Source organism: Triturus cristatus, chromosome 3_1 (genome assembly GCF_964204655.1).
Source record: "Triturus cristatus chromosome 3_1, aTriCri1.1, whole genome shotgun sequence".
NCBI classification, from domain to species: domain Eukaryota; kingdom Metazoa; phylum Chordata; class Amphibia; order Caudata; family Salamandridae; genus Triturus; species Triturus cristatus.
The window spans coordinates 424,818,233-424,843,174 of NC_140583.1; positions in this window are offsets into that span (position 1 = coordinate 424,818,233).

A 24,942-nucleotide genomic window follows, 5' to 3' on the forward strand; every position below is an offset into this window, starting at 1 on the left:
TTCAATACTGAGGGTCCCTGAGGGCCAACTAGCCCAACAGGTATCTCCAGTATGCGCCAGGGAGCTGCGCTGCAGACAGGTGTTCTGAGGCCATGCCCCTTTTTACACCTCTATGCAACGCAGCACTGTGGCGCTTACTGGAGGTACCTAGTGGGCTAGTTTAACCCTAGGGACCCTTAGGATTCAAGGGGACTTAATCTCTCAGTTTAGGGCGCGTTTACACAGTGGTGAAGGGAGGGGACGGGGTCTGAGGTGACGTGTGCAAACACGCCCTGTGGCGCGTTTTAAGTTGGGGAAATAATTCCCTTTCAATCCTGAGGGACCCTGGGGGCCAACTAGCACACCAGGTGCTTCCAGTAAGGGCCACTGCTCTGCGTTGCAGAGAGGTGGTGCAGGCCGTGTCCCTTTTTACACCTCTCTGCAATGGCGCTTACTGGATGTACCTAGTGGGCTATTTTGCCCCTAGGCACTCTAAGGATTCAAGGGGACTTAATCTTCCAACTTAAAACGACCACAGGGCATGTTTACACAGTGGGGAAGGGAGGGGACGGGGCCTAAGGTGACGTGTGCAAACACGCCCTATGGCGCGTTTTAAGTTGGGGAAATAATTCCCCTTCAATCCTGAGGGCCCCTGGGTGCGAACTAGCCCACCAGGTGCTTCCAGTAAGCGCCACTGAGCTGCGTTGCAGAGAGATGGTCCAGGTCATGCCACTTTTTACACCTCTCTGCAACGCAGCACTGTGGCACTTACTGGAGGTACCTAGTGGTCTAGTTGAACCCTAGGGACCCTCAGGATTCAAGGGGACTTAATCTCCCAACTTAAAACGGCCACAGGGCATGTTTACACAGTGGGGAAGGGAGGGGACAGGGCCTGAGGTGACGTGCGCAAACACGTCCCGTGGCGCGTTTTAAGAGGTAGTTTTAATCCCCTGCCCTATTATATACTAGGGGCTTACAGAGGAGGTCATGCTAATCACAGGGGTGCCCCAATGCATAGTGTTCCCTAGTGTATGTAGGTGTTTTCACTGTATTCTGAGTGTCTTTTAACATAGCACTGGCTCTAGGACTGGTTAGTCAGACTCAGTTACCACCAGTATCCGTTTGAAAAAGTTGAGGGTACAGGATGATTTTGCAACAAGGCTTCTTTCTGCTCTTCTGTTTGTTCTTTCTGCACGTTATCTTTCTTCCTGCACTTTTCTTCGTCGTTAAGGACTTCTGTTGCTTCTTTCTGCATTCCTTTTTTTTCTTTCTGTGCGTTTTTTCTTCTTTCTTCACATGTCCTATCTCTGTAGGCATAGTTAGAAATTAGCATTTAAAAACCTTTGAAATTCACTGAAAAAACCATAGGTTTCAGGCACGTTAAAGTTAGGAATTAGCATTTAAAAAATCTTAGAAATTCACTGAAAAAACCATAGGTTTCAGGGGCGTTATAGTTAGCTGGACTTTTCACTCGTACAAAACCATTGAAATTCCCCCGTTATAGTTAGTTCAGATAACTATAACTTGCGCGCCCGCAATGCACTGCTGATGATGTCACATATTACATCACTCATGACATGGTCAGTGACATCACTCATGACATCACTGATGACATCTCAAATGACATCACTGATGACATCATCCTTGTGATAGAGTGGCAGACCTCCTCTCCCCCTAATATAACCTTTGATACACACATTCAAAAATAGAAACTAAAAATTTCAAAACAATGGACATACCAATACCAGTTACAACAACCTATTCAGTAATTCTAAGATCCACATACACATCCACTCATTCACCAACAGTCCTATACAGTCACTCATACATGTACTCACTCATCATATGTACTCATACACCTATACATCCTGTTACACAACGCCACTCATCCATAGAGTTACTCACACACATAGTCACTCATGCTAATAAAGAATCAAACATCCATTTACTTGCATATACAGTTATACACACACCACCACACTTACTTCTACAGAAACTTACACATACTTAGTCACATACTTAGTCTTTTAACCCCTTCCCCGCTCATGACGGAACCGTTCCGTCATGAGCCACGGTTGCCGTGTGCTCATGACGGAACGGTTCCGTCATGACACGCCCGTTGGCGGCCGCTCCGCCTATGCGGCGCTGTTTCCCTGCCTGTGCGGGGGGACAACGCAAATGGGCGGAGTCATGACGGAACCGTTCCGTCATGAGCACAGCTCAACTGTGGCTCATGACGGAGCGGCTCCGTCATGAGCACAGGCCCACCGCGCTGCCCCCCTGCCCTCCCCAGCGCTGCAGCGGAATGTCCGCAGCAGCGAAGGGGTTAAACAATCACTTATATAAACACATACTTATTCATACAGGAACTCTTTCAATCTCTCACTCTCTCATATATACTCACTTATATACACCAATAGTCACATATACTAGTTTAAAACATATGTAGTTACTCATAAAGACACTATTGAGACAGTCATTCACTCACTAACACAGAGGCCACACCCCTTTTTACAACACTCTGCAACGTAGCTCCGTGGCGCTTACTGGCGTTACCTGGTGGACTAGTTGGACCCCAGGGGACCTCAGGATTGAAGAGGAATTAATTCCCCAACTTAAAACGTGCCACAGGGCGTGTTTGCACACATATCACCTCAGGCCCCGCCCCCTACCTTCACCATTGTGCAAACGCACGTTTTAAGTTGGGGGATTAAGTCCCTTTGAATCCTGAGGGTCCCTGGGGTCCAACTAGCCCACCAGGTACCTCCAGTAAGGGCCACAAGGCTGCGTTGCAGAGAGGTGTAAAAAGGGGCGTGGCCTGGAACACCTCTCTGCAACGCAGCCCTGTGGGCTAGTTAGCCCCCAGGGACCCCCAATATTGAAGGGGAATTAATTCCCCAATTTAAAACACGCTACAGGGCGCGTTTGCAGAGTGTGTTTGTGAGGGGGCGGAGCCTAGGGACGATTGCTTCTTTTTTTTTTTAAAGGGGGGCTGTGTGGCCCCCTTCCTTTTACTTTTTTGTGGCCCTGGGTACCCCATCCCCCAGGGCCTCTCCCCCAAATTCAAATTTTCCCAAAAAAATTACGGGAAGCCGTGGCCGATTCCGGGCCCTGGGGACCCCATCCCCGGGGCATGGCCAACTTTTTATATCTTCTTATGGACGGGGGCTCCTCTGGCCACTTAAGTCCCCGGGGACCCCATCCCCCAGGGCCGGCCATTGATGTATTTTTTTTTTTTTTTTTCATTAATGGGGGGGGGGCTGCGTGGCCCCCCTCCCAGGCCACTTATGGCCTGGGACCACATCCCCCGGGGCCTGGCTCTCGTTGGAGACCGTGGGGGGTCCCCAATCCCCCCATGGTCCCAGCCGGCTCCCCGTCTCCTGCGGGAGCCAGCATTGCTTTTTCACATGGGGAGCAGCTAGCATGCTGCTCCCCATGTGGAAAAGCAATCTGCTTTGCTTCATTGAAGCAAGAGCAGGTTTCCCTGCTCTTGCTTCAATGAAGCAAAGCAGTTTGCAATGGCAGGGTGGGAGCCGCGAGGCTCCCGCCCTGCCATTGCAAACAGCAGTGTCCAGTGGGTGGGCACCCTGGGACACTGCAGGAGCCAGCCCTGGGTGGTGGCGGTCCCCAGGGCCTGTACAAGGCTCCAGGAGGGGGGCCGCGCTGCCCCCTCCCACATTTTAAAGTTGCTGCGGGGTGGCGGTCCCCGGGGCTGGGGGGCCTGAGAGCCCCCACCCATTTTAATGAAGGCCCAGGGGTGGCGGTCCCCGGGGCTAGGGGGGCCTGAGAGCCCCCCCACCTATTTTAAAGTTGCCCTGGGGGGTGGCAGGCCCCGGGGCTAGAGGAACCTGAGAGCCCCCCATCCATTTTAAAGAAGCACCGGGGTGGCGGTCCCCGGGGCTGCAGGGGGGGCGTGAGCCCCCCGCCTATTTTATGTTAGTGCCCCGGGGGATGGCGGTACCCGGGGCAGTGTGGGGGGCATTGGGACCCCCCCCACACCTACTTTTTCAATATGCCCCCGGGTTTGGGCATCCGGGGGCAAATTAGCAAATGTAGCAAATATGCAAAAAAAAATTCTATTGGCACGATGCGCGCATCCAGTGCGCATCCTCCCATTTTAAAAAAAAACGAAACATGTTTTTTGGCCTTGGGTGTCCTTGTGGGACCCCCTGAGCAGGCCTAGGGGGTCAGGGTATTTCTACCCTGCCACCTTTTCGTGTTTTGCGCCTTTTTTGGGGGGGTTTTTGTGCCTCGGTTAAGCAAAAGGCACGAGTCTAAACTGAGGACTACCTCTTTGCCAAATTTGGTGTAATTCCGTTCAGCAGTTCGGGCTGTAGCAGCGGTTAAAGGTCCTATGGGAAAATGCATGGGGAAAAGATGTTTTGGGGCCCCCCTTTTTTCTCAGCCCCCGCTTGACAAATCACCGTGAAACTTTCAGGATAGGAGTTATTCCAAATAGAATGTTGCGGATTTCCTAAGGAAAATAGGTCCTAACTATATCTACCTACTGGCGACTGCCAGTAGGTAATATATATATATATAGCCAATCTCTAAGTATTGTCGCTGCTATGAGCTACCTGCACCCTGTGAATTGTATTTTTTATATATTTTATCTTGTAAATACTATTTTTAATGTTACTGTCAATTATTCCATCACAAGGATTTTTTGATGAATTATGTTATTTAGTCACTTAGGGTACATTTATTACTTGATAAAATGTTTTGTACTTTTTATAATATAGCTTTTTAACTTGTGTCCCACAGCTTTTAAGATATGTTTTTCTCGAAATAAAGCTAATATGACTGATATACATATAGATATATATATATTGAAAAAACAAAGGTTACAGGGACGTTATAGTTAGGCTTCTACAAAACCAGTACAATTCAGCAGTTATAGTTACATGAGCTAACTATAACATACAGCCCCTGCAATTCACTGCTTATGACCTCACATATTATATCACTCATGACAGCATCAGTGACATCACTCATGACATCTCAAATGAAATCACTGATGACATCATCCAGTGAGTGTAAGAGTTTTGTAAATCTTTCATAGAGATATATACTAACCTACAGCATAAGTTGAATTACTAGTCTTTCTAATGAAAGATACTGTTTCTGACATATGTCATCTGAATGGCTTTGTGACTGTATCAGTGTGGGAATGTGTGTCTGAGTGGCTGTATGGGTCTGTGAATTTGTTTGTGAGTGGTTTTCTGGGTGTGTGAGGGGTTGTGTGAGTGGTTGTATGGGCCTGCGAGTGGTTGTACAGGAGTGTGAGTAGGTATCTGAGTAGCTCTGTGGATGTGTGAGTGGGTGTGTGAGTGGCTGTATGAGTGTGTGAGTAGGTTGGTAATTGAGTGGTTGTATGGGTGTGTGGGTGGGTGTGTGAATGGCTGTATGGGTATGTGAGTGGGTGTTTGAGTAGTTGTATGGGTATGTGAGTGGGTGTTTGAGTGGTTGTATGGGTGTGTAAGTGGGTGTGTGATTGGTTGTTTGGATGTGTAAGTAGGTGTGTGAGTACTTGTCTGTGTGTGTTTTTCTGTGGGTAAGTGGGTGTGTGAGTGGTTGAGTATGTGAGTGGGTGTGTGAGTGGTTGTATGGATCTGTGAGTGGGTGTGTGAGTGGTTTTGCAGGCATCACTGAGGGGGCATCGCTTAGATGGTGACCGCAACACACACATAATCAGTGAGCTCCATGCCACCTTAACATTTATACTGTCACATCAAAATTATTAGCCCAAGGAAATAACCATCTGCTTTTGCTGCATTACCTGTGAGTTTTATCTGAGCTCAGAACCTGCTGTCTCAGAGCCCGGGGAACTTTGTGTGAAGTTGTGAGACTGTGTCACGGCCTGCTGTCTACAACAGCCTATGGAGGCTACCCCGGAGCAACCACAGCCGACATGCAGTGGCCAAAGACAGTGAGTGACCTGGAGCACACTGGAGAATGCAGTAGAGTGCTGCACTGCTCCACCAAATTAAACACTCCACAGCCCCTGGTGTGTGTCCCTGTGGGCTCTGGCGGGATCACCGAGGATGCAGCATCCCAGCCTACTAGACCCCACCTCCAAGCTGCCACCGCACGCACCCACTACCGAAGTGACTGGGGCTCACCGGGGAAAAATAAGTACAGGCCCCATTTACTTCACAACGTGCTGCCCTTGGGAGGTCCTGCCACGATGCTGATACCCCCGCCTGCAGCTGCGGTGCCCAGACAACTTGCCTTAGACCAGGCAGGTTGAAATGTTTCAACAGGCCTCACATTTTGCCATTTGTTACTGCAGGCCTCCGTGTAGCACCCAGAACACAGCATAATTGCCAGACAGGTGCAGTGCCTTGGGGCTCCCGGGGACTGTTGGTGCCCTCATTATGTGAAGACCTTGTCCCAGAGTGACATTGGCTTTGGCCTGGCATTGACCCCACAGGAGTTAGTAGTACCACACTTACTCCAAGTAACCACTGAACTGGAGCCCTCCCATACCATTTTCACCCCAGCTACAATCCAAAGGTGTGTTGTATGTAGATACCACCTCTCCCTCACCTGACAGGCTCTGCTTAATCTATGAGCGTTCATTACTTGTGGACCTACAGTATCCAGTGGAACACTTTACCTTGGTTGGACTTACATGTTTCATGGTGTGTTCCAGGGTTTTCTAGTGAGCTGTGCCTCTTTTTGCCAGGTGTTTTTCAGTTTTTTTGCTTTTGGGTTGGCTAGGTAGGGTGATCATCCTACGACAGCGACTGTTTCTCATTGGGCTTGCTCTACTATTTCTGTTGCCTATCTTCTTCCTTCTCTTCCTCTTGTGCTTCTGGGGTGTTCAACCGGGGGTGTTGCTTCTTCCTGATCTTTTTTGATGGCACTACATTGTGGCTTGTTTGAGTGGCTGCAACATAGTCTTCCCCTTGTGTTTTCATCTCCCTTTCTAATTTGTGGATAGGGGAGTTTTTTCTGCAGATTTTGGTTCTGCTGCACTTACTATGGTAAATTGCTTTCTGTTCCACCGTCATTGTCCTTTCTTGGCATATTTATCTGTGTATTTTTTATTTTTGATTCGTCGAATGCCTTGCTATATGCTCAAAGGTGACTTTGACGAGGAAGATGGTGGAGGAAGGTAATGACTCGGTTACTTACTGGTACTCTTCATTACTCCCAGAGTCATAGTTTTCCTCGCCACAGTCCTGTATCCCTCCCTCCTGCTCTGGGAAGTTGGGTGATGATAAAATCTGTAAACAGGATGATCTTTTCCAGTTGCTGGGTGGGTTTCTGGATCTCCTTTGTTTTTGTCTTGTTTTGATGGTTTGTTTTCTGGTCTTTCTGATCTATTTAGTATTACAGGATGTTGTTTGGGTTTGCTTCATCCTTACAGGTCAGGTGACAGGTATTTCCTGTCAAACCATCATGCTGGGTGAGGATTTTTGTTCTATGGGTGAATTCTGTGTTCCGAACACACACCGCTCCAGCGGTGACTGTGACTCAGAATAGTATGAGTCGGAGTAATGAATATTACCGCTAACTAACAGTCATTATTTAATGTATGCAGCCCAAAGAAATTGACTGCATTTATTTCCATTTAAAATTTGAGCACACAGATAATAATTAATTAATTCACGTAAATAATATTCCTGTGAGGCAGTTGCTGCTTTACTGAAGGATGCTGATCCACGGAAACTGCCCTGACAAGCAAAGACACCATTATGGCGTCACACGAATAAACCAAAGAATAGTTGCCTGTGGGCAGAACTACAGTATACTGGGACACTAGCCGTATTCCATTGGTAAAGCCACGTAGAATAAAATACAGTCCTGATGTTTTAAATCAAGCAACTGGCAGCATTTAATTTGTGCAAGGGATTGGCAGGGTAACAATTTTTGGGTGCCGGAACTTATTTATCTTCATCTAACGTTGCCCGAGAGCAATAAAGAGAAAGGCAGAAATGTGGAAAATAAAGAGAAAGAGAAAAATGTGAAACACGATAGCAACAAAGACAGGACAACTGTGATTAAAAAAGACCCTGAAAGAGTGTGGCAAAAAGAAAAGTTGCATAAACACAACTTTCCTTCTTAAGACACAATATTATATAGTGTCTGTTCTCAGTAGGAATCCACCACATTTATATCCATTTAAGACTCAAACACACTGGAGAATTAACTTACACCTGTCATTCAAATTTTGCTTAAACTCATCACAGTTTACATCATGGATTAGCCTACTTCAGCCATTGGTTCTCCTGCACTATGAGCAACAGCACTTTTTTCTGATCACATATCTATAATAAGTGCACCTTAGCCCCAATGCAGATGGACAAACACTTTACTTTGTCAGTACTTTTTCTCTTCCATTCTTTGTCCATATTATTTTTTAGGTAATTCTTGTGTGCTTAAATTATTTCTTCAGGACGCTGTAAAATGGAAGCCAATAATACCTTTTCTTTGTGTAAGTAACAATCATAATTTCCAATGAGCAGATTGTCTCCCACTGTGTAGAATGTGGGGCCTACCACACACATCAGTACTAGCTTACCCATCAGGCTGGGTGCCTCAATGAAACCCCATCCATCCCTGTGCAGAACTCACCACGCCCAAGGTAAACATCTCATCTATTGTATTATTTGGCACAAGGAGACCGTCTCCCTCCTTTTGTATTATGGGGCTCTCTACGCCCCCGTAATTTCCACATATGTTGACTAAAGGAACTGTGTGTGTGAAACACTGCTTGGATGCGTGCCTCACATGCATGTCTAACTCAGACTTTACACTCACTCCTTATGTGAAGCACTGCAAGGCCTTTAACACAACCAGCCTGCCCTCGTTGTGTGCACGTTGCTGTCTGACTTTACTTATCACTCATGGTAGACCACTTTGAGGCAATATCTCCCAGCTGGCTGTACAAGGTGTAAATTACAAGCAGACTGTATGCCCCTTTTCTCTGTGTCCTGTGTAAACTTCTCCAACGTCATAACTAATTAACCAAAAAGCCAGCAACTACCTCTCTGGTCACTATGTTAAGCATATTTTCAGAATCTTGTGAAATAAAACTGACTTTTCCCAAAGTTGGAAGTCCTTTTGTACTTCACACAATTCCCGCCTTTACAGCATGCACAGTGCACAATGTTCATAGTTGTACAGGCAGATACACAGAACTGGTTTGGGGTGGCTTCCTGTTTTTCATGTCTCTCTTTAGCAGTTTTGTAGACACAACTTTTATGCAGAGTGATGCTCCTCACAGCAGAGGAGTCTCACACTTGGAGCACCCACAGAGGCACAACGAGGTGTGAACTATGTGCACCTGCTACTCAACAGCAAAACAGTGATCCTGAGAGAGACAAAAGGCTGGTCTCAGCTAAAAGACCCTTCTCACTTTTCACTCTGAACAATAGAGACTGCAGGGCCCCCTTCAGCAAGTGGCAGTGCGTGCTACAGGTAGACTAATCAGCAGCTCCTCTCAACTAAAGTACCTATCAATCAATCAATCATAGCATTTGTAAAGCGCACTACATACCCGTGAGGATCTTAAGGTGCTGGGGGGGGGGGGGGAGATGCTACTGTTTGAAGAGCCAGGTCTTGAGAAGTCTTCTGAAGGTCAGAAGGTCTTCGGTCTGCCGTAGGCGGATGGGGAGGGTGTTCCATGTCTTGGCGGCAAGGTGGGAGAATGATATGCCGCTGGCAGTCACTCTTTGAATGTGGGGGATGGTGGCGAAGGCGCGGTCTGCGTAGCGGAGCTGGCGGGTGGGGGTGTAGAGGCTGAGTCGGCTGTTGAAGTACGTTGCTCCGGTGTTGTGGAGTGCCTTGTGTGCGTGGGTGAGGAGTTTGAAGGTTATCCTCCTGTTGACAGGGAGCCAGTGCAGGTCTCTTAGGTGGGGTGTGATGTGGCTGCGGCGAGGGATGTCGAGGATCATGAATGCGGAGGAGTTCTGGATGCGTTGAAGCCGTTTCAGGAGTTTGACTGGGGCTCCTGCGTAGAGTGCGTTTCCATAGTCCAGTCTACTGTTGATGAGGGCCTTGGTGACGGTCCTTCTTGTTTCGGTGGGGATCCACTTGAAGATCCTGTGAAGCATGCGGAGGGTGTTGAAGCAGGAGGAGGAGACGGCGTTGACCTGCTTCGTCATGGAGAGAGTAGAGTCGAAGATGACCCCTAGGTTGCGTGCGTTGTCGGTGGGTGTTGGGGGTGTTCCTAGTGCAGTTGGCCACATGGAGTCGTCCGAGGCCGAGGGGGTGGATCCGAGGATGAGGACCTCCGTCTTGTCCGAGTTCAGCTTCAGTCGGCTGTTCCTAATCCAGTCGGCGACGGCCTTCATTCCTTCGTGGAGGTTGGTTTTGGTGGTGTGGGGGCCCTTGGTGAGGGAGAGGATCAGCTGGGTGTCATCGGTGTAGGAGATGATGTTGAGGTTGTGCCGTCGTGCGATGTGGGCGAGCGCTGCCATGTAGACGTTGAACAGCGTTGGGCTGAGGGATGAGCCTTGGGGTACGCCGCAGATGATCCCGGTGGCTTCGGAGCGGAAGGGGGGGAGGCAGACGCTCGTTCTGCCGGAGAGGAAGGAGGAAGGAGGAGGTCCAGTCCAGGGCCTTCTCTTGGATTCCGGCATCGTAGAGGCATGTTCGTAGTGTGCGGTGGCAGACTGTGTCAAAGGCGGCTGCCAGGTCCAGGAGGATGAGGGCCGTGGTTTCTCCGTTGTCTAGTAGGGTCCTGATGTCATCGGTGGCGGAGATGAGGGCAGTTTTGGTGCTGTGGTTGCTGAAGAACCCGGACTGGGACGTGTCCAGGATGCTGTTCTCCTCGAGGAAGCTGGTTAGTTGTTTGTTGACGGCGTTTCCGATGATCTTCGCCGGGAACGGGAGCAGGGTCGGAAGTTCTGCAGGTCCTTAGGGTCTGCCTTGGGTTTCTTGAGTAAGGCGTTGATCTCTGCGTGCTTCCAGCTCTCCGGGAAGGTCGCTGTCTCGAAGGAGATGTTGATGGTTTTCCAGAGATGGGGTGCGATGGTGCTGCTGGCTTTGTTGAAGATGTGGTGTGGGCAGGGGTCTTCCGGGGATCCGGAGTGGATGGTGTTCATGATCTTGATGGTGTCGTCGTCGTTGATGTTGGTCCAGGCGATCAGGCTGTTGGTGCGGGGGGGATCGTGGGAGCGGGGGTCTCAGTGGTTGCCGGGGTGGTGACGGCATTGAAGCTGTCGTGGATGTCTGCGACCTTGCGATGGAAGAAGGTGGCCAGCGAGTCGCACAGGTCTTGTGAAGGTGGGATGTCGTTGGTGTTGGAGCTGGGGTTGGAGAGTTCCTTCACGATGTTGAAGAGCTCTTTGCTGTTGTGTGCGTTGTTGTCTAGGCCGTCTTTGAAGGAGGTCCTTTTGGCAGATCTGATGAGGTGGTGGTGTCTGCGAGTGGCATTCTTGTGGGCTGTGTAGTGTTCATTTCTGGATGCAGTTTTTTTCTAGTTTTCGGCTAGAACCAAAAGGGGCCTTGTTTCCTTTGTTACAACTTCAGTGTCTAGGCCCCCTCCATCCTGATACACTTCCACTATTTTGGAAATCAATTTCAACCCCATCTTGTGCACAGTAACAGGCCAGGGATTTTCAAAATGGAATCCACGGGCCACCATTACTTTGCTTTTGTTATACATTCACTGCATTTACCACACTGGCCAAATACACAAATATGCCCAACATACACCTGGGAAGTAAGCTGTAGGTACCTTTATTTCAGCGATTGCTCTGATGTACTGTAGAAAAAACCTAAAATGGAATCAGGTGACAAAACAACGTACCAATACAACTGCACATTGGTGAGATGCTCTCAATCAGTGTCAAGTAATGCATTTGCATTAGGTGAAAAACTTGAATACAGAAATGTTAATACAGAACATTGAGGGAAGATCTTTAAATGAGACCTTTTCTTTTTTCTGTGCCAACTCCTTTTGTGCAGTGTACAGACCCTGTACCAAGGTTGGGATACTCCAGACTATGTTTAAAAAGTCTGCCTAAGGCTTGGCACACAGTAGGCTCCAGCTGTTAATGTTTAAATGATGCATACACTTGGACTTGAATGCTAAGCTATGTGCTCCGGATATGGAGCATTGTGCATAATATTGTGTCTTTCAACAACAGCGTACCTCCAAATTGCTGGCTATCTCACAAAGCCTTCTCCCGCTATGCTTCTAAAATCCTGCATGAAAAATTGACCTTCACTTAGTCCGCTTGATTCCTCACTTTTTTCCCTTCAGAGTGACGATCTTCTTGCCTTGCATTCTCCACTTGCCTTCCATTTCTGAGTATAGCATCTCCCATTGTAATTCTGCAATCCTCATTTCACAGATCACAACCTTTCCTCTTTAAAAACCTTTCCTGAAACCCAGCATTACCTAATCTCCACCAGCCTGTCTATTTCACCCAATCATTCACCTGAAACCACATAGCACTAATGATCACACCTAACTAGTATAAATATAATCTATTTATTTATTTATAAATCTGTTTATTGAAGTTTAATGGAGTGTACAGTACATACTGAAGCCAGAACAACTTACATTAATATTTGTACCTTTGTTATTTACCCAGGCGAGTGTACATTTATTGATGAGGAGTGTATACACCTCCTTATCTCATGCCGACATTGCAGGCCTCTCGACTATGGCGGCAACTATAAAGTCGCTTTTGGTATCATACCACATAAAAGACGACCCCGATTGAAGAGTACTAGCACTCCACCCACTCTCCCCCAGTGTGTCTCCATAAACAGTTAGCAAACCATGGAATAACAGGGGCAGGACCTCAAGTGCCCAACCAAAACAACAACAGCAGCAAAGTCCGACCTTTGTTCTAGTATCGCCTATCCATGTCCCTTAGGTCGTCCCCCCATCCCGGTGCCCCACACAAAAACTGTTTCGCAGACTATATCACATTTGCTTTTGCGCCCCACCTAGTCAGCTATGCCCTCGCTACCATACGCCATGCCTCTAATCTGGGTTGACTGGTGCCAGGCCCCCCTAGGAAAGCGCCCTCGTCACACACCTGACAAGGCACTGCTGGATCCCCATCTAATCGCATCATGGTCTGCAAAAGCGCCTCCCACTGAGCTGCTATGGCCGTCTTCCTGAGGCCTAGCGTTTCTTCCCACATGAGAGCCGTGCCCTCCGCCTTAGCCCACACCAGGAATGAACACCGCCATGCCCGTGCGTGTGGTGAATCAGTCGCTTTCCAGCGTTTAGTGAACAGCCGCTTTGCCACCACTAACCCCAGATCGATAAACCGAGAGGTGACTTTCATGGATGGAGTTCTGTGAAAGAGGTGTAACAGGTAGGCTGGCCACTCGAATGGGATATTGCAACCTGTGCACGTGCGGAGCGCCTCTCGCACTGCCTGCCAGTACGAACACAATGCGGGACAGCTCCACAACATATGCATTAGGCCGGCATCTAGCTCCGCACAGCGAGGACTCCCCGCATCTGTACGATGGAAGTATCTATTGATGGATTCGGGCGTGAGGTACGCGCTATGTAAGAATTGTATTTGGCAGAAACGTATGTTCCTAGGAATCTTCGTCGGGCCCTGCAGTGCCCTGTCCCATTCCCTGTCGGCCATGGGCCGGGTCAAGTCCGCCTCCCACTTACGACGCAGCGGGGCCAGACTGATCGCCGCATGTGTGCGCAGGGAGGCCGCAAACCACCGAACCAGGTGTCTCCCGCTCCCATTACATGGAGATATTGCATCGTAAGATGTTGTTCTGGTTCCTCCCTGAGATCTCCCCAACAGCTCGTGAGCATCGCTATCAAAGACCGGTGACGAAGGAAGTGGCCGGGGGCCAGCCCCGTCTCCTCCGGTAAAGATCCCCCAGCGTTTGTATGTCTGCCGCGCTCCAGTCCACAAGTTCCGAAGCACTAAGCAGCCCCTGCCCGCTAGGGGAACCCTCGAGTGGTATGGCCGGGGCATAAGGAGTCCGGGCCCGGGTGAGGTAGAGGCTACGGCGGTAGCATTTGTAGGCCACCACCATGAGGAGGGGCAGAGGCCTCGACACTTTCGCGGCCGGGTGGAATAGCTTGATGATGTTAACTAAAGGGAGGGGGGGTGCAGCAGTCGCAGTATTATCACGTCCTCTGTCTGCCAACCACCGGGCTATCCACTGTAACTGCGCAGCCAGATAATAATGCTCAAAGTACGGCATCTCAAGTCCCCCCTGGTCGGTGGGGAGGTACAGCTTGGGCAATGCAACTCTGTGGCGTGCATTACCCCATAGAAAATCCAGAAGTGACCGCGCAAGGGCTGCAAAAAAGGATGCCGGTATATAAATGGGTAGGTTGGCGAAGTAGTACAGGAGTAGGGGTAAAATCACCATTTTGATTAAGGTGACTCGGCCCGTGACCGTGAGGGGAAGAGTACCCCAAAACCGCATCTGAGTCTTGACTGCTGCCACAGCCCTGCCCAGATTGCTCTCCACAAGATCCGCCGGCTGAAGATATATCTGGATACCCAGATAACGGAAGGTATCCGGCCGCCATTGGACCTGCACGCCCCCTGGATGATAGTTTGGATCTTGAGTGTTGGCTCGGAACGTGTATAGGCAGGACTTAGCAGCGTTCACCCGGAGGCCTGAGAGAGCAGCGAAGTCAAGTAGAATGCGCTCCAGTTCGGCCGGGATGTGAGCCACATCTCTGACAAAGACCAGAAGGTCATCCGCGTAAAGCGATACCTGATGCGTCGCATCGCCCAGAGGGATGCCATCAGTCAGCACCCTACGGAGCATGGCGGCGAGGGGCTCTATTGCTAGCGCAAACAGGAGAGGTGAGAGTGGGCACCCCTGTCTGGTGCCACGGCCTATTGGGATGGCGTCGGAGATGTACGGCCCGGTTCTCACTCTCACTGTGGGGTCCTTGTAAAGGAGGGCTGCCAGCTGGAGGAACCCGAGGCCCATCCCGTAGTGCGACAATGCCGCCGCCAGGTATCCCCACTCCAGATAGTCGAAGGCCTTTTCAAGATTTAGAACTAGGCAGCCCGCCCTAGGCCATCACTGAACACTGTCAGTAGCCACCCGGAAAAACCGCTGCAAATTGAGGGAGGTACTGCGCTTAGGCACGAAACCATTTTGGTTAGCGTGCACCAACACCGGCACCGTTGGCACCAGTCGCTCCGCCAGCACCTTGGCCAAGATTTTGTAGTCCGCATTGAGCAGAGCAAGGGGGCGGTATGACCCCATATTGGTGGGATCCCGCCCGGGCTTGAGCAGAGATACCAGATAGGCCTCTCGCATGGTAGCGGACAAAGTACATTCTTCGAGGGCGGACAGGTAGAGAGCGTGCAGTTTGTTTACTAGTGACTCCCGGTAGGTCTTGTAGTATTCCGCTGGGAGCCCATCAGGTCCCGGCGCCCTCCCAGAGGTCAAAGAGGTGACCGCCTCTCCGATCTCTTCCACGGTGAGGGGGCACTCGAGCGATTCTTGATGCTCATCTGGGACCGTGGGCAGACAGGCAGCATCAAGGAACCGAGCAAGGTCCTGCACCTGCTGGCATCCCGCCGAACGGTACAGGGTCGCGTAGTGTTCCATCATTGCCTGATAAATCTTCCATTGCGTGCATACGAGCGACCCGTTGGGCCCGCGAATATCATCGATCGGAGCATGAGCAGCCTCCTGTCTGAGCAGCCAGGCCAACAACCGCCCCGTCCTGTCCGAAGTGGCATGAACCCGAGCCGAATGAGTCGCATAGTTGTGACAACGCAAGCGCTCAGCAGCTCAGCATGGCGCACCCGAAGCCGCGCCAGCCAGGCCGAGTCGCGACTCCGCCCTCACCATGTTGTTCGCACGAGAGTAGGCGAGATTCCAGGCTAGCAAGCGACAGTGCAAGCCGCTTACGGATGTTCCACGTCGCGCCCAGACAGTGTCCCCTGATAGTGGACTTATGGGCGTCCCACTCTGTCAGTTCCCTGCTCGTTGTCCCCTCATTCAGCTCAAAGAACTGCTCGATCGTTGTGCCTAGGGATGCACAAAATTCTGCATCCTCCAGGGCCACCGGTTGGAGGCGCCACGTGGGGACTGGGGGGCGGCCGGGGTTCCATCTGAGACGCAGTCTGAGAGAGTTATGGTCGGAGTGTGTCCGACCCAGATATTCTGCCTGGTCTATCAGGGGGATCAGAGAATGGGATCCCACCAATCTGTCGAGACGCACATGAAGGTCATGTACCGTCGAATAGTACGAGTAGATGCAATCGTCGGGATGCAAACTGCGCCATGCATCGAATAATGCCCAGTGCGACATCCAGTCGGTGAGGGTCCGCGCGTTCGAAACCGCCTGTGTGTTGCGGAGGGGCGGAAAGGACCTGTAAAGGTGTGTGTCAAGGACTGAATTAAAGTCCCCGCCCCGTAGCCAGGGAAGACCCGCATATGGTGCCAACACCGTGGACAAGTGGGCGAGAAATGACGGCTGCTCGACGTTCGGGGCGTATAAGGAGCCTCATAATATGTGTTGGCCATTGAGCCGTCGCGCACTAATGTGTATCGCCCTGCCGGGTCAACTACTGTGTCTGTGCATGTAAACGGTGTGCCCGCCCTCACCCAGATCAATGTGCCTCGGGCGTGTGCGGAATATGCAGTCCCAAAGAGCTGACCCCTCCAGCGGGCACGCAGCCGGACTATTTCTGGCTGTGTCATGTGAGTCTATTGGAGGAGGGCTATGAGGGCTATGGCCATCTTATGTCTTTGCAGATAAGCAAAAATGGAATAGCGACGCGCTGGCGTGTGCATACCCTCTATGTTCCATGTGATTACGTTGGTGGTGGCCATCTAAAGCAATTAAGGGCTGCATGGGCGACGGGGCCGGGGTCCGATCGGTCGGTGAAGGGGACATAGGCTCTAGGTGTCATGCCGGAGTGCTGCAACAAAGAACAAAACAAAAGAACTTTTGTATGCTGCCGAGCACACAAAATGGGAATCGAGAACTGTGTAACTACCAGGGCAAATCCCCGAATGGGCATTCGTCCAAACTGCAAGCTAAACGCTTATGGAGTGAAACTAAACCAGGTAATGGCTAAAGGGTGCACGGTGTGGCTGTAGCTGACGTAAGCTGCTCCCCTACCGCATTACCCCTGCATTCACTATGGGTGCCTTCTGTGATGCGGGTTGAACTGAGCGTGTGCGAGTGGCCTAACTGTATCCATCCACTCCGCCTGCCGCAGATCCCGCGTAGCGCAGGACCCCCCTGAGCAGGACTACCCACCACCCGGCTCACGCGAGGTGACCCACCAACCTCAACTGCGCCAGCTCACAGCACTGCACCACAGCCTACATGGGAGCCTGTAAGCAATCAGTCACCATAACACATTGTCTATCACATGCTGACACGCGTGCCAGCGGGCGCCACCGCCTCACCGCCCTTGGCTCACATGATCTGGTCAGCAGTCTGGGGTGTCACCAGCGGCATAAATTGATCTTCTGAGAGCGTGGTGGACGGGGAAGATGATCTGCTGGTCTCGGGTTCACTATGTCCGTGAACTTCCGCTTCGCCCTGGCTACTTGTAGACCCAAGGGTTGCCACCGCCTCCAGGGCTCACTGATGCTCCAGCCGCATCCTCTCCGGGCTGGGCGCTAGGACAGGGCCCGACCCTACATCCCTGCGGGACCCCCTCCGTCGCCGCCGCCGTGGTCTCCTCTCCTGTCAGCCACCAACTCCCGTGTCTGGGGGCCTCCATCCACCGCACTGACCCGTCTCCTCCAGCCAGTCCCAAACATCTGACGGGTCGTCGAAGAAACGAGTCCCCTCCTTCGTGAACACCATAAGACGCGACGGGAACAGCAGGGAATATGGGATGTCCAGGTCGCGCAGCTGGCACTTCACTGCCAGATAGCTGCTCCTCCGCTTCTGCACTGTCGCCGTGTGGTCCGGGAAGAACATCACCTGCCCACTTCCCACTGTGATGGTGCCCAACTTCCTGGCATCACGAAGCACCACGTCCCTGTCTCGGTAATTGAGGAGTCTGAAAAGGAAAGGACGGCCTGGGTTTCCACGCCGGGACCCTGTGTGCCCGCTCCACCACGGACTGTGGGGAGAGCACCCCCGGGGGGAGCATGTCCTGGAGCCAGCCCTCAACATACTGCTCCAGGTTCCGTCCCTCCTCGCCCACCGGTAGACCCACCACGCGGACGTTATTGCGCCGGGAACGACCTTCCGCATCCTCGCCGCGGTCCTCCGGGGCATGGACATGGTCTATCAGGTCTTGCAGGGCTATAGTGTGATTTCTCACCACCGGTTGGACATCCTGGAGCGTTTGGCGCTGTTGAGCAACTGTTTCCGCCAACTTGCGGTGGTCCGCATGGAGAAGGGTGAAGTCCACCGTAACTTTGTCAATACGGGACTCCAAGGAGGTCTTTGTCTGCTCCAAGGTGGAGCCAATCCGTTCCACTACCGCTAGCACTGTGTCCATTTTTGCCGCAAGTGCCGCCACCTGAGGCTCCAAATTTCCGTTGTGGCTTCCCGGCATGGGGCCCGTGTTTTCCGCTTGCGACCGGCCCTTTTTCGACTTATTTCGCAGCCGGCCCATGACCAATTGCTGTGCTGAAGGCATCCGCTGGCAACCCCGGCACTAGACGGGTGACCCGAGCCCAGACCCCAAATCCACCGTAGTATGGGAGATTGACACCACGTTCCCTCCACTAGTGTGAGGAGGAGGGAGGGGAGAGAGGGAGAACAAGGACCCTCTCGATAGCGGCTACGGCCACCGTCTGGGAAACACCAGTTTTCTGTTACTCCCAGGCTCCGGAGGCCACCAGGACCGCCTCGTGCCGTCCCCACGATGCACCAGGATCCCCCGCCGGACACCTTTCCCCCGCCTTAATGTCAATGTCCCTCGTTGATCCGTTCTGGCAATTGTCCGCCGCCGCTGCCTACGGCTGCCGCTCCTGGACCACCGTCAACTGAGGGACATCCCCCCGCCACTACAGGCTCAGTACAGACAGCAACACGGGACAGATGGCACTCCAGTCCCAACTAAGTCAGGGCACTCCACGCAGTTTCCACCATTAGGGAAGCGCCCTACGCAAAGAGCCCCTACTGGCCTGCCACCGCCAGTACCTGTGGCCTAGTCCTCATCGCTCCCATCCTCTTAGTTCCGCGCTGGGTGCGAACGGCCTCAGGCACCACCGCTACACGTCTGCACCTCCTGGATACGCTGCAGGCCCAGATGCTCTCATCATCGCAGCACCAGGACGGCCCCCCCCTCCTCCGCAGCCACTCACCCCGCTATCCGTGTCCAGTCCGTCCACAGTCCGCTGACCAGGCCTAAGGCTGCAGGCCCCTCAATTCCTGGGCCCCCGCGTCGCTGCTGCGGATGTTGGGGCAGTCTACTACTCCACAGTCTGCCTCGCTGACCTCCGCCGGGCCCGCCGCTCCAATGCAGCACACAGAGAGGCCCGCCTCACTCCCCAGGCCGCCCCGCTGTACCCATCGGGCCCTCACAGCCTATCTAGGCAGCCCCGTCAGGCAATCAGCCAGGTCCCGTGTTGAGGTGCTCCAAGCAGCCTTACAGGTATGTCAGACGGCCCCCGGAGAGTTCTCAGCAGGTCCACAGGAGCGCCACGAAAGTGCGTGCTCTGCAACGTCGCCAGCAGGCTCCCCGCACTCACCGCTCCGTTGAGCCAGTCTCGCAGGCTGCAGCGTCTCTGGCAGGTCACTGACGGGCAAACCTGCCTCACATTGCTACCCGCCACCACACAGGAGAAGCCGTCCTGCTTCTTCTGCCACGGAGATCTCGACCTGCGCGGCCTAGTCACCTCGTGGCGAGCCGCGGGCTGGAATACTCGCCATAGCCGAGCGCGGCTCACCGCCCGCTCCGCCTCCCTCACCGGCACCAGCTTCAGCGCTGCAGAGTTGGAGCAGCAGGCGGTCGTTTCCCTCGAGCTTCGCTGTGGGGTGGGAGAAAGCCTAGGTGTCACGGCTGGTGGTGTCTGGCATTGTGGATTGACCCAGTTGGCTGGATAATTGCCAGAATATTGGCACCGGGCAGCAGGAGCTTCACCTACGTGTGACCATCTTGTAAGCGCGCCACCTAGCACCCCCAGTATAAATATAATCTATCACAAAGTAACTGGAGTCAATGCTTGCAATTGTTGCTTGAAAGCACTTTACTAATTGCAATTACTAGCATTAACGACTTCATTAACAACTAACCTTGGATTCCGTAGTAGCGTGCTATTTATAAAGTACTTTAACTCCTCACCAGTGTCAGTAAGTGCTATTAAATACAATTACAATAACAATAATTTCCTGTGATATGCATTAAAACTAAAAATAGTTTCTAAACCTGTTCTAAGTACACCTCTCTGCTAGTAAGCATCGTATAGTTTTTAAGCATACATTTTTTTACAAGTGTAAAGCTGTCACTTTGAGGTGGTTGGGTGGCTTTGTTTTTCAATTTCTATTGCAAAAACATGCTTTAGTCATCAGAACACCTTGTTCAAGCTAGAGCTACTGCAATTGTCGATTCTAGTTTTTAAAGTGTCATTTCTATTTTTTCGCTTGTAAAGCCTCCTCAGAAAAGCATTATTTATAGTGAGAAATGTTGTCATTTGAACTTTTCCTATAAATGCTCTGTGGAGTGTAGAGTCATTCAGGATCATCAGTTGGTGCCATCCCAGACGGCTTCTTCCCTTCAAACTGAGGCTGTGCAGAAGCAATAGGGCAACAAGACTGCAAAGAGAATGGAGAGTCAAAATTGTCTATGAATGTACATACTTTACCAACATTCAGTATGCATTTTAGATCATGTTCATTATTAATGTTCATGTTGCGAAATCTGAATGGGTTTGTGCTTAAGGCTATCATCTAAGGAAATGGTTGAAACAAGATAAATCATATTTAGAAAGTCAAGTCGTTGGTGGTGGTGAGTACCCAAGGGTAAAAATTGGTTCCCTGTCATAGGGTCTTCATTATTATTCATTACAACCACAGTTTTCGCTATGCAAGATTCAAAGCATTGAGGAGTATTTACACTTCAGACGATATGTGAAAACATGGCTATTTGCCAGTCAACTACATAATTCAGTAGCCCAGAGTTAACAGACCTGGAGAAAGCATTGCTTATATATACCACAATAGTCTCACAGGCTCACACTACAGTTCTCCACCCCTGTGAATATTTATGCATAGACATCACTAGCAACAACAGGCCCTTATGCAAACTGCATGTGATTTACCATCAACCAGGAGACAACCTCTCTTTCGTCAAACAAATTATGGAAATCATCTCATCCAACGTTGGATAAAATTGTTCCCGGATATTTCTCAGACACTTAAGTCTACACTGGAACGACTGGAATGATCCTGCAGCAAACAGACTCAAAAACCTTCCAAGCTAACCTCAACTTGATTGAAATCTGCCACTGTCCAAGCTCACATCTTGGGTTTGATCCTAGACTAAATTATTTCTCAACCCAACTCCATTTAACTTGAATCGATAGTCCCAGGTGACTGGACTCCACTAAATTTCCGTCCACATCATATCATCACAACCTCACTAATCATTACAACAAGTTCATGTTGAATACTCTTTAAGCAATTGCTCCATTACAACAAAAAAGATTGTCAAACAAAGACGCCAAACCAAAGTTCAATGGTATCTTAAATACAGATAGACGCAATCTGAGATTAGCTGAATGATCCTGGAGATGCGTTCTGTCCCTTGATCACCATAACCTCTTGAGAACTAAGAGGAGCATTTACAAAAAATGCATTAGATGTGTGAAAACAAATGTCTTCAGACTTCAATTAGACAAAGCATGAAATCACCCAAAAAAAGTTTGAATTATTTAAACTCCAATCCATTAATCATCTCAGAGTTTCATCAACGGTGCCTAGTTTCCAGCCAAACTGTGAAGAATTTGTCTCCCTCTTCCTCAAATTTATGAATAAGATTGGAACTGATCTCCAGACAGCAATGTACCAACCTACATTTGCCTCCATTATCAAACCCTACTCTCCCCTCCCCCTCAGCCTCTTCTTCAACTAGCTAAACCCCCACAAAAACAACGCTTCCTGGAACTATTTCACAACCTTTGTTTAAATCTTCATTCTCAATATTCTTACAGCGTTAAAACCCCCAAACCACTTCAATTATTTTCTTTCTTACAATTTCTTCAACGAGATGAAGATGTCTTTACTCCTACTCTGGACCAATATAGTCAATGCCTTCTTACTACAAGGTGTGATGCTGGACTGCCTAAAGTTGGGGCAGGTTACTCCCATTCTAAAAAAAACCACTGCAGATCACAAGGACCCAAATAACAACCGTCCAATCACTAACATCATAACTCTGGTGAAGCTCCTCCAGAAATGTGTACATGTTAGCTCTGTAACCACATTGCTTTAGTCACCTCTAAGTTGGATTATGGTAGTGCAACCCTTTGTTGTCTACCTAGCTACAAGCTGGCGCCACTAAGGGCCTCCCAAAAAACAACATCTCTCCTGATTTGAAGTTGCTGAACTGGCTTTCATATGAGGCCAGGATTCAATTTAAAATTACCTGCATGACCCACAAAGCCCTACACATTAACACACCTCTGTACCTTACGTAAAAACTGGAATCATCAGGTAGTTTCAGATCCTCCAGGAGTTCCTACCCCTTTTTGCTGAAACCTCAAAAATGACATAGAAAGATGTGCCTTAATAGGCATTGCCCTGAGAATCTGGAACTCCTTGCCTCCAGAAACCAGAATGAATCCCTCAATAAAGTCCTTCAAAAAAGAAGGTAAACTACTACTGATGAATACCTTTCTGAACTAGATATTTATGAACGCTCCCAGCTTCTGTCTTGATGCACCCTCTTCACACTTGTCTGTTTACTTACTTCTACGCCACAATTTAGTGACTCATTGGCCTTGCCTTGTTGGGACTACCTCCCCAACATGGTCTTGCAACTTCCTGCATCATTGCTGATTATAATGTTGTATTCCCCAAACATGTATTTTCTATCTATGTTCTTATATATACACTTTCGGCTCTGCTCTGGATAGGTCCTCCTCCACCAGCTTGTCATTGCCTGTAACCCTGGTGAACATGTATTATATTGTCAGATGTGTTCCTGTTCTTTTGTAAAGTGCCCTGATAGTCTTCTTGGTCATGTATATGAGAAGAGTGCGTCCTCCCCTTACATTTACCATATCAGTGAGTGTTGTCAATTTGAAGAATTCCCCAGTACAATAAACCTAGACATAGCTTGTAGCACGTTTGTGCAATAGTGAGTTTTATTCACAGAGAAAGATTTCCTCAAACCATCATTGTGAGAACATTCAGGATGATAACTAGGCAAGTGCAAGATGTTTCAGAGAAGCCAACACGTGTTTCGCCCCCTTGTGGTCCACTCGTCTGGGGTTTTTTCAAGGCTGCAAAATGTACACAAATTATAATGAGTGAAAGGGTTGCAATAAAAATTGAACAATCCATCTCCAAGTGTGAAAAAATAAAAAATGGTGAAAAACAAGAACAAAGGTGAAAATGAAGAAATACTAAAAGAAAAATAGAAAACCAATTAAAAATAGAAAGAAGAGATAGATAAGACCACCCAAGTGCTATGTGGTCAAATTTGTGACCTCCCCATGCCAGGGATGTAACAGGTAAAAGGTACCGAAGAGAAGCAAACATGCAGCTCCATTTAGTGAAATGATTAGGTAAAATTAGTTAAAAAGTACTAAGAGGATGGGTGTGGACAGCCAAGATTGCCATGTGGACGCGATCCACAATGGCTCAGCTGCCGAAAGTTGGAAACCGAGAGATAAGGAGACGTAGCAGCCAGTTAAACTGGCAATTCATACCCTGGTGTCGTGGGCAGCAGTCAGGACTTGACTGAGCTGCTTGTAAGCAGAAACTGCACCCAGATGGCAGCCGTTCATGAATGAGCTGACAAGGGGCAGGCCTAGTGGGAGAGACAGCCGGAACGGAGGATACCGCAAGCCGCGATGCAGTGAGTTACCTGCACAGCGAACGACGCCGAGTGGGTGCCGCTCCCCACCTCCAAGGAGACCACTGAAGCACCGAGTGACTGCCCCAACAGTGACTGGGGAGCACAAGTCGCAGACCACATGGAGGACATCGGAGCTCTACCAGGGGAGCGCAACAGGGAGGGCAGCTAAGGCCCTCTGGACAATATAAGGGACAGCAACAAGCAGGCAAGACCGAGAAAGCTCTAGACAGGCAGCGGGGGGCACTGGCAGGGTAATTACAATCGGACCACTACAGGCAAGCCTTTCGCCTGACTCCAAGATGGCGCCTGCTCATGACACACAGTGAGCAGGGAGAGGCCTGAAAAAGAGAAAAAGAACTGGAAATACTGGGAGGCAGCGCGTCGCAGGCAGGGATACACGTAGGGCAGCTCCTCTGTTGGTGTGATGATTGTCGGACAGCACTTTCCTCAGCGGGTAGACCGCAAAGTGCCACAATGAGCTGAGTCACGGGGGCAAGAAGACCACAAGGCACAGGTTTTGGAGGTACGACGTAACGGAAAGCATCAGGAGTGTGTCTAAATCAAGAACTGAGGGGAGGAGCATTGGAAGGGCACCTGAGAGCCAGGGATTAGTCCAGGAACAGGCCTCAGGCCACAATTCGGGGCCTACTCAGAAGGAACCACGGCAACAGCCCACAACATTAAAGAGAGAAGGCAGAGCAGCCTTAGACACTGGCGCTGTAGGGAGATCACATAGCCCGCGGATACTGATTCTCTGGCACCGCCAGAACTCTGCCACACTCACGCGGGCGCGATAGAGAGCGTCTCTATGCCACCCCAAAAACAGCAGAGTAACAGAGTCTCTATGTTCCTTACCACCATGGCTACCAAAGAGACACAACCAATCACAAGAGGGGAGAACAGCAAGGTGCTATCCAAAGAAGATCTACTCTCCTCACTGCAGGAATTCAAACAGGAGCTACAGGAGGAGCTTAAGGCGGACATGACTAAGTCCCTGGAAACGCTAAAGGCCGACCTCAGTGGTAGATTA